Source organism: Spea bombifrons, chromosome 8 (genome assembly GCF_027358695.1).
Source record: "Spea bombifrons isolate aSpeBom1 chromosome 8, aSpeBom1.2.pri, whole genome shotgun sequence".
NCBI classification, from domain to species: domain Eukaryota; kingdom Metazoa; phylum Chordata; class Amphibia; order Anura; family Pelobatidae; genus Spea; species Spea bombifrons.
Genome location: NC_071094.1, coordinates 3,044,096 through 3,052,984, shown reverse-complemented (window position 1 = coordinate 3,052,984; position 8,889 = coordinate 3,044,096).

Genomic DNA, 8,889 nt, shown 5'->3' with positions numbered 1-8,889 from the left:
CTGCGCAGGCAGAGCATTAAAAAAAAAAACCCAATAGCCCTCCGCATTTCTCAAAGAAAAATGTGAAAGCTAAACATCTCGTCTGCTCGGTTAATGCTAATCTACAATTACCGGGCTGCTGAGCTTGCAAAAGGAGTCCTCGAGTCGGGGGTTCCGAGATGATTGCGGCACCTGACACATTAGGAAATATTGTCTCATATTAAGCAATTATCCTGCGGGGGAAAAATCCGTGGAAATATTATTGCTCCTCACAGTCGCTTCTCCGCAACGCTGCCGCAAATCACCTCTACGGGCAAATATCAGAAGCCGAATTGGGTTATAATCTGGGTCTCTGAAAGCTAAGGTCCTGTTTATTTATTTATTTATTTATTTTGGAAGAAATCCTAAAATGGTTTCTCTCGGCTTGCGAGGTCCCTTCTTAGTTTTGTTATTGTGGGGAAAGCGATTTAGGTATAAGCAAGGGGGATGTAGAGGATCAGCTGATCTTTAAGACGGTAAGAGTTGAAAAAAGGGAAATTTGGCTCACCAAATCATACAGTTTTATGCGTTAATGATTAACGCCAATATTTTAAGGCATTTTAATCTTAATTTGAGGAGCGGGAATGCTTACTGATCTACTTCAGGGTCCAAACTGGAGAACCAAGAACATCTGATGGATACCAATGGAGAAGACACCATGGAGTGGTGAAGATACCATGGAGTGGAGAAGACACCATGGAGTGCTGAAGACACCATGGAGTGGTGAAGACACCATGGATGGTTCTGTATTTACATCCGTTTGGTCCATTTAAGGTCATATAGGTGGAATTGCTTGTTAATTATGAAATCTAGGACAAGAACCTATAGGTAATTTTCTCAGCTCCCCCACATCACTCATCCTATAAACGTCAAGGTGACCAAATGTCATCGTTTCCAAAGACCATGAGTTAGAGTTCCATCCATCGTTACTATTACACAAGTCATGTGTGTTATGGAGCGCAAGTCTTTCTATCTAGACATACCTGGCATTCAGGTAGATACGATGGTAGCTTTTTGTGACTTGGGGACATCTGCCCCGAGTTTATTTAATGCGTCGGAGGGATAAGATCAGTAAGTGAGTACTTACAAAAACACAAGGGAACATTTTGACCACCAAGAACACGATGGCTCCAACCGCCAGGAGGCCAAGTCCCACCCCAGAAGCCACAAATGCAATCAGGACACAGGCCGCCATCTTAGAAAACCCACGCCATGAAAGTCAAGGAAACTTCTCGTCTTCCAGGTACTCTCTGCTCTGTCCTACGTCTTCAATCTGGGCCCAGATAGATGAGAGAAGAGTTTGCTCTACGAGAAAGCAAAGAAACGTTCTAGAACAGTCAGAACGTCGACTTAAGGTCATAACGAGCGACGTGGGGGGGGCCTATGGGTTCATGTTCTAGATTCCATTGGTAAATAGCGTTGATAGATCAGGAGAACCCTAATTTGAGAATAAATTACGATTCATAAATTCATTAAATAATTATTAAAAAGAGTGCACTGTTAATAAAGTATAATTCCGTGTTCTTCGGGTATTTCTGTCCCGGGGATGGGTTATACACATTCCGGGGTTATGGGAGGTTCAGCCGAGGCTCTTGTTCTTAACGTGGATCCGTCTCAGGACAGAACAGCTTTGCCGGGGGAGGACGCCAGATTCGAGGTGACAGCTGCTGTTTACTCCCGCAGAATACTAAGGGCGTCTGTGGACTTCATTGACATTTTGTCTGACTTGAGTGCAAACGGGGCAACGGTCCTTAGAAGCGTAGAGTATGTACATTGCCAGACGTTAGAAAGTGACCTTCTAGCACGTTCCACAGAGCTGGAGCAAATGTGAAAAGCTTATAAACGGCCTTACATAGTATAACATTCAATCACATGAAACCTCAGAAGTCCCTTCTGGAGATGCTCCGCAATATTTGAAACCAGGCCTGGACTAGCCATCAGGCACACCGGGGCAAACACCCAGTGGGGCACCTTGCTAGAGGCGTGGCTTGTAGTCTAGGTTACAATTTTTTTTCTCCAGCAGTGAGGTATTACGGCCTAGGGTGGCAGGTCCACAGGGGGGCAGTAGTCCCTCTGCAACAAAGCCGAGGGGCAGATCACCTACTTTGGTAATTAGCCCCCCCATGTTAGAGAAAAAACTGCCAGTTTATAATATATTGAATATATTAGATCTATATCTATGTATATTTGCAGCTTTTAGTGTTTTATTGATGTTTTTTGATGAATTTCTAGCCCAGCTTCCTTGCATACGGGGCTTTTGCTCATTTTCACGATAAATAATTGAAGGCAACATTTTTACAGGTACCTTTTTTTCTAAGGATGATAAAATACGGTGATTAGACTATTTTCTTGTAGAGGAATGAAATCAAATAATCCAATCTATCACCAGATCAAATAATGGAGAAATTCCCGATTATTGTATCACTCGCTGCTGCGCGCGGCGCATGGAAATTCGGTTTCTAGGTAACGCAGCCTTTTTCGCTGTTAATTCCTCGCGGGAGCTGCTCGCCAGGCTTGCAGCGGAGCATCCCAGCAGCCAAATGACAGCACGTTCGAGTGTTTCTAACGGAATGCTACCATTTAATGAATGCAGTGTGAGGGTATCGCATCACAAAATGGCGGCTCCCCCCATGCACGCTATGTTGGGGGCCCTGTCTCCATGTCATAGAGCGTGTAATTATGTGTGAAAGCAATCAGGATTCATTATGGAGCAAAAAAAATTACATTTTGGAGAATAATAAGACGTGATGTCATAACTAACACCTTAGATAATCAATAATGTGATTAGCAGATGATGTCATTACTCTGTGTAGGAACATTTCCTGGCAGTCTCCCTCTGACGGGAAGGAGGGAAGGATTATTTAAGGGGTGTGGCTAGTCATCTGTTGGGTGGAGCTAGCTCATAATGGCCACGCCTCCCATCTCTGATATCAATAGTGACCGGAGTTTAACTCCAGGTCTCTGAGTGAAGAGCTGCTTCCCTGGGTCTCCAGGTCACTCTCCTCGTTCTCCATGGAAGGAGAGCTATATGTAGCCACACCCACTCCTTGTCTAATCTCATTCCTTTCAATAGTACTTGGTGTAGCCCCACCCCTTCCCACAGCTAGCCACACCTATCAAATGGCTAGCCCCACCCCATTCGCTAAGCCACCATTTCAGAAGAGGTAGAACTCCAGGCGGGCTGCTCTCTAACGTTCCCAGATATGACAATGAGCTCTAAACCATGGAGGCCCCGGGTCAAACCCTGACTGCAGCTTCAAGGGGTCACTAAGAAGCCTTAAGGGGTGGAGGACTAAGCCACAGGTGCCCCTAGAAGTGGTTGAGATTTGCCCAGCCGGGGTACCACGTAAAGTTCCAAGCATTCTATGGTTACATCGCTAATTCCTTTTTATTGTTATTTACGTACAAATACAACACACAAGCGCAGACGCGCACATACGCGATGGAGAGCTGGTAAACAGTGTTATGGAGAATGAACTTGTTTATGAGATATTTTCTCTGTAAATACGGGGAGGTTTAATAAATATTAATTACTGTTTGCCCTCGTTCCTCGCTGTATGCTTTGAGCGCTACGATCCGTCTTCACAAATAACATGTTGTTGTTTTTGTCGCTGTTTATTCTCGGCTGTTATTGTTGTTCTTCGTGGAAGATGTCACCCGGCCGCTCCTCGCTATTTTTATGTTCTTACGTTGATTTGAAGATCTGCACGAATAAAAATGCCGTTTCTTGATGAAATCTCTAGTAATGTGACGCTTTTAAGGATTTTCTGTACAGCTGGCAGTATTCCTCACTATTCATAACACTTGTCATTTGTGTGGGTTTTTTTTTTTAGTTTTCGCATGCAGATCTTAAAGAGACAGTTTAATGTCTCCGGCAGCCTCACCAAAGTGCTTCAATATGTGCTATTTCACATGTTAAATAATAATAGTAATAATAATAACAATAATAATAAATAAACACATCTCTTAGCCTTCTCCATGGTCCATCGATTCTCTCCACTGATTGGCTCCTTGAAGCAGTCAATTAGTGGCAGGAAAACGCTTGCATGGAAAGCAAGGGGAGCACTTTCTCACAAAAATGCATTTAATGGATTATAATAATAATGAAAGTCTATGGAGAACGGACTTCATTGCCATCGCCATAAAGCATCGGCTCAGTGTGGTGTTTGAGCCGGGAAAGTCACCCAAAATATCACATGACTGACAGCAATGGCGGCTCCAGGTCTGCAGAAAAAGGGAGTTTATTGGAACAAAATGAGATAAAACCAGCTTTTTGTCATGGACTGATATTACTGTATACAGCGCTGGGGGTTATATTACTGTATACAGCGCTGGGGGTTATATTACTGTATACAGCGCTGGGGGTTATATTACTGTATACAGCGCTGGGGGTTATATTACTGTATACAGTGCTGGGGGTTATATTACTGTATACAGCGCTGGGGGTTATATTACTGTATACAGCGCTGGGGGTTATATTACTGTATACAGCGCTGGGGGTTATATTACTGTATACAGCGCTGGGGGTTATATTACTGTATACAGCACTGGGGGTTATATTACTGTATACAGCGCTGGGGGTTATATTACTGTATACAGCGCTGGGGGGTTATATTACTGTATACAGTGCTGGGGGTTATATTACTGTATACAGCGCTGGGGGTTATATTACTGTATACAGAGTTGGGGGTTATATTACTGTATACAGTGCTGGGGGTTATATTACTGTATACAGCGCTGGGGGTTATATTACTGTATACAGTGCTGAGGGGGTTATTACTGTATACAGCGCTGGGGGTTATATTACCGTATACAGTGCTGGGGGTTATATTACTGTATACAGCGCTGGGGGTTATATTACTGTATACAGTGCTGGGGGGTTATATTACTGTATACAGTGCTGGGGGGTTATATTACTGTATACAGCGCTGGGGGTTATATTACTGTATACAGCTCTGGGGTTATATTACTGTATACAGTGCTGGGGGGTTATATTACTGTATACAGCGCTGGGGGTTATATTACTGTATACAGCTTTGGGGTTATGTTACTGTATACAGCGCTGGGGGTTATATTACTGTATACAGCGCTGGGGGTTATATTACTGTATACAGTGCTGGGGGTTATATTACTGTATACAGCGCTGGGGGTTATATTACTGTATACAGTGCTGAGGGGGTTATTACTGTATACAGCGCTGGGGGTTATATTACCGTATACAGTGCTGGGGGTTATATTACTGTATACAGCGCTGGGGGTTATATTACTGTATACAGTGCTGGGGGGTTATATTACTGTATACAGTGCTGGGGGGTTATATTACTGTATACAGCGCTGGGGGTTATATTACTGTATACAGCTCTGGGGTTATATTACTGTATACAGTGCTGGGGGGTTATATTACTGTATACAGCGCTGGGGGTTATATTACTGTATACAGCTTTGGGGTTATGTTACTGTATACAGCGCTGGGGGTTATATTACTGTATACAGTGCTGGGGGTTATATTACTGTATACAGCGCTGGGGGTTATATTACTGTATACAGTGCTGGGGGTTATATTACTGTATACAGCGCTGGGGGTTATATTACTGTATACAGCGCTGGGGGTTATATTACTGTATACAGCGCTGGGGGAAATGGCACGTATTATAATAAAATGTCTCTGTCCCTGGAGAAGGAAGCCGCGCGGTTGAATTTTCGGTGGTGTCTGCAGTCCCTGCGCGTTCGCCGGCTTCACTCACTTGTTGACATAAGTAATTAAAGTGATGCTTCCTTCATTAGTGGATTATTAATGATTTAAACAAAAAGTCTAGTATGGTTAGCCTGCGAATAGCGCAGGGAATGGCGGAGACACAATAGTGCAGCCGTCTCTTTAGTAATTCATTAAATATGATTTAAGAGCCTTAGGCCTGATTTACGATGCAGAGACTACCGTGCCGCGGATCATCCCCTTGTGCCGGGTGTCAGATATTGTGAATTTTCTCTATGCAGACGAGCCTTTTAACTGCTACTTGAAAAGTCCTCGAAGTGGGGCAGAAAAGTTTCCCCTTTAACTCTTTAGAATTCCATTGGGATTTCACGGCTCCTCCTGCATACCGCCCAACTTCTACCCCCAGCGAATGGGGATGCTGGGGGGGCGGAGCTTGGGAGTGTCACCTAAACCGGAGAATGAAATCCAGAACGTGGGATTGTGGTCTGCATGTTTCCTGCATGTTCTTATTATTACTATTATATTTTTTTATTACTATTTTTATTATTAATATTATTATTTTGTATTAATATTTTTAATTGTTCTTATTATTACTATTATATTTTTTATTACTATTTTGATTATTAATATTATTATTTTTTTTTATTAATATTTTTAATTGTCCTTATTATTACTACTATATTTTTTATTACTATTTTGATTATTAATATTATTTTTTTTTAATATTTTTAATTGTCCTTATTATTACTATTATATTTTTTATTACTATTTTGATTACTAATATTATTATTATTATTTTGTATTAATATTTTTTATTGTCCTTATTATTACTATTATTATATTTTTTTATTACTGTTTTTATTGTTGTTATTATCACTATTTCTTTGATTATTCTCACTATTATTATCTTTTAGGTTTCTTATAAAAATGGGCAATTTAATTAATGACATGATTATGAGCGGCGCTTCTTACAGTCCAAAGGGTCTGAAAAAAATGAGAGCTGACAGACTGAGACAAACTGGTATGGAGGACTTGGCTCATGAGCTTACAATCTAAGTGGTACCCGTTTTCTGCTAATTCAATAAAATATTGAATATAATATAATATGGGATATAATAGAGCGATTGCTTGCTGGGAATCTGTCATTTTAACCGTTTAGTTTAGCAAAAAGGAGCAAAAAGCAGCTTCAGCAATGGATCATTGATAATACAGACGGGGGCAGTAAAATTATTCTGCTTTTAGTTGGGTAAGAGGTGAAGGTAGACTGGAAAATTAAGGGAGCTTTGTAAATCAAACGTGTTGTTCCTGCTCCGTTGGGTGCAATAACCCTGCTCGCTATAGCTCGCGCCGACCGTTATTAAAGCGTCTCTCCCTCGCCCCATCTTTGTTCTCTTAAACACAAGGCCACGCGTCGGGCTCTTTACAGAAGCCGCCCTATCACAGAATTTCATATAAAACTCGGTCCCATATTTTATGACAATAGGTCGCCTGATTTAAATCGGTTCCAGCGACGGAACATGCGGAATTATTTATACTGTCTGAAGGAAGGGAAAATAAAACATAAATTACCGCGTTTTACTGATTTAATATGTGGCTCCTCTATAAAATCCTTGCAAACTGGGTCTATAGTTTTCTGACTATTTTGTACATATAATCACCAGTGAGGTTACTGAAGTCCGTTCCTCCATAGACTTTCATTAGTCAGAGAGTCCGACTGGGTGATTAAGACTGAGCCATTCTAAAAAAAAAGGTTTATTTACCATGACAGGCTCATAAATATATAAACATCAATAAACATTTCATTGATTTCAGACCAACAATAACTATGGTAAGTTCTAGTGTACACAGCATACAAAAATATACATATTTATTACCTGCTTTCAAGCCGAAACACTGATTCTGATATATTTATTAGCTGCGAGATTTCCCCGGTGTATAATGTGGAATATGTCTTTCTGCTTGCTTTATTTTTTTCTTTTCTTTTTTTTGTAATCAATAAAAGTCGTCAACATCCCGTGAACCGCGGGAAAAAAGCAGCCTCTCTGATTGGCTGCTTAAATCCACCTGTCGGCGAGGAATAATTGATGTTTAGAATATTATCAAAGCCTGGGTATTTTTTGTTTTCTTTTATTTATTTATGAATTTTTTACGGGATGTCCAATTGTAGTTCACTTAAGTGATACAATGTTTCACAATATCGATACAACACAAGGATACACAAAAGGGTTATTTTGTGTTGTTGTGTCAAGAAGAGAGATTATATGGGGGGGGAGAAAAGGAAAGTATGGAAGATGAGTGAGAAGGAAAGCGTGTGTGCGAGTGTCGTCGTGTCACAATGTGAGATGTTATCTGTAAAATACAAAGGTCGATATACACTCCTAGAGCGACCCAAACAGGGCGATTCTCATAATGTGGAGCTTTTCCAGTTCATGGCACATTTCCGGGTAGTATTTGACACAGTTTAGCCGACACTTCAGATAATATAAGTGTCAGAGAAACACCGGCATTAGGAGACACTTTATTTTTTGATGCCAGTTCGCTCTCGTATTCCCGTTTTAACCCCCGTAATACGCAGTAATACGGAGCGTTTGCGTTTCACGGAAGTTGGCTGTCCAGTCTTTGGTTATTGCGCAAACACTAAAAAAGTTATGGCGCCGGCGCTCGGAATCATCTCTCTACAGAATGTTGGTTGTTAATTTTAACGCATTTGGATTTATTTTTTTTTAGAGGTCGGTGAAGTCGTAAAATCTTGAGCTTGAGGGAGAAAATGTGCTTTTCGAAAGTTTTTCCAGAAAATATCTCTCTTGTTTTGTTTCCTTCCCCACTGGAATCTTTGAATCCTTGCTGGTATAGGGACCGTGGCCAAGGCTCCCTGACTGCATTATCATAGAACCTGCCAGCAGATCGGCCCCCATTTGGCCCTCATCTAGTTTTCTCGTTTCTCCAGCTGTAACGACTCAAACCTTAATCAGTCGTTGGTCTTGTCTTAGATTCAGGAGCCGTATGTCTATCCAATGCATGTTTAATACCCCTCACTGTATTACCCTCTACCACTTCTGCTGGGAGGCTGTTCCACTTATCTACCACCCTCTCAGTAAAGATACCTTCAAGATTTACCCTCATAAATAATTTCAGAGAAAGGCTCTGGAAAAAAAAAA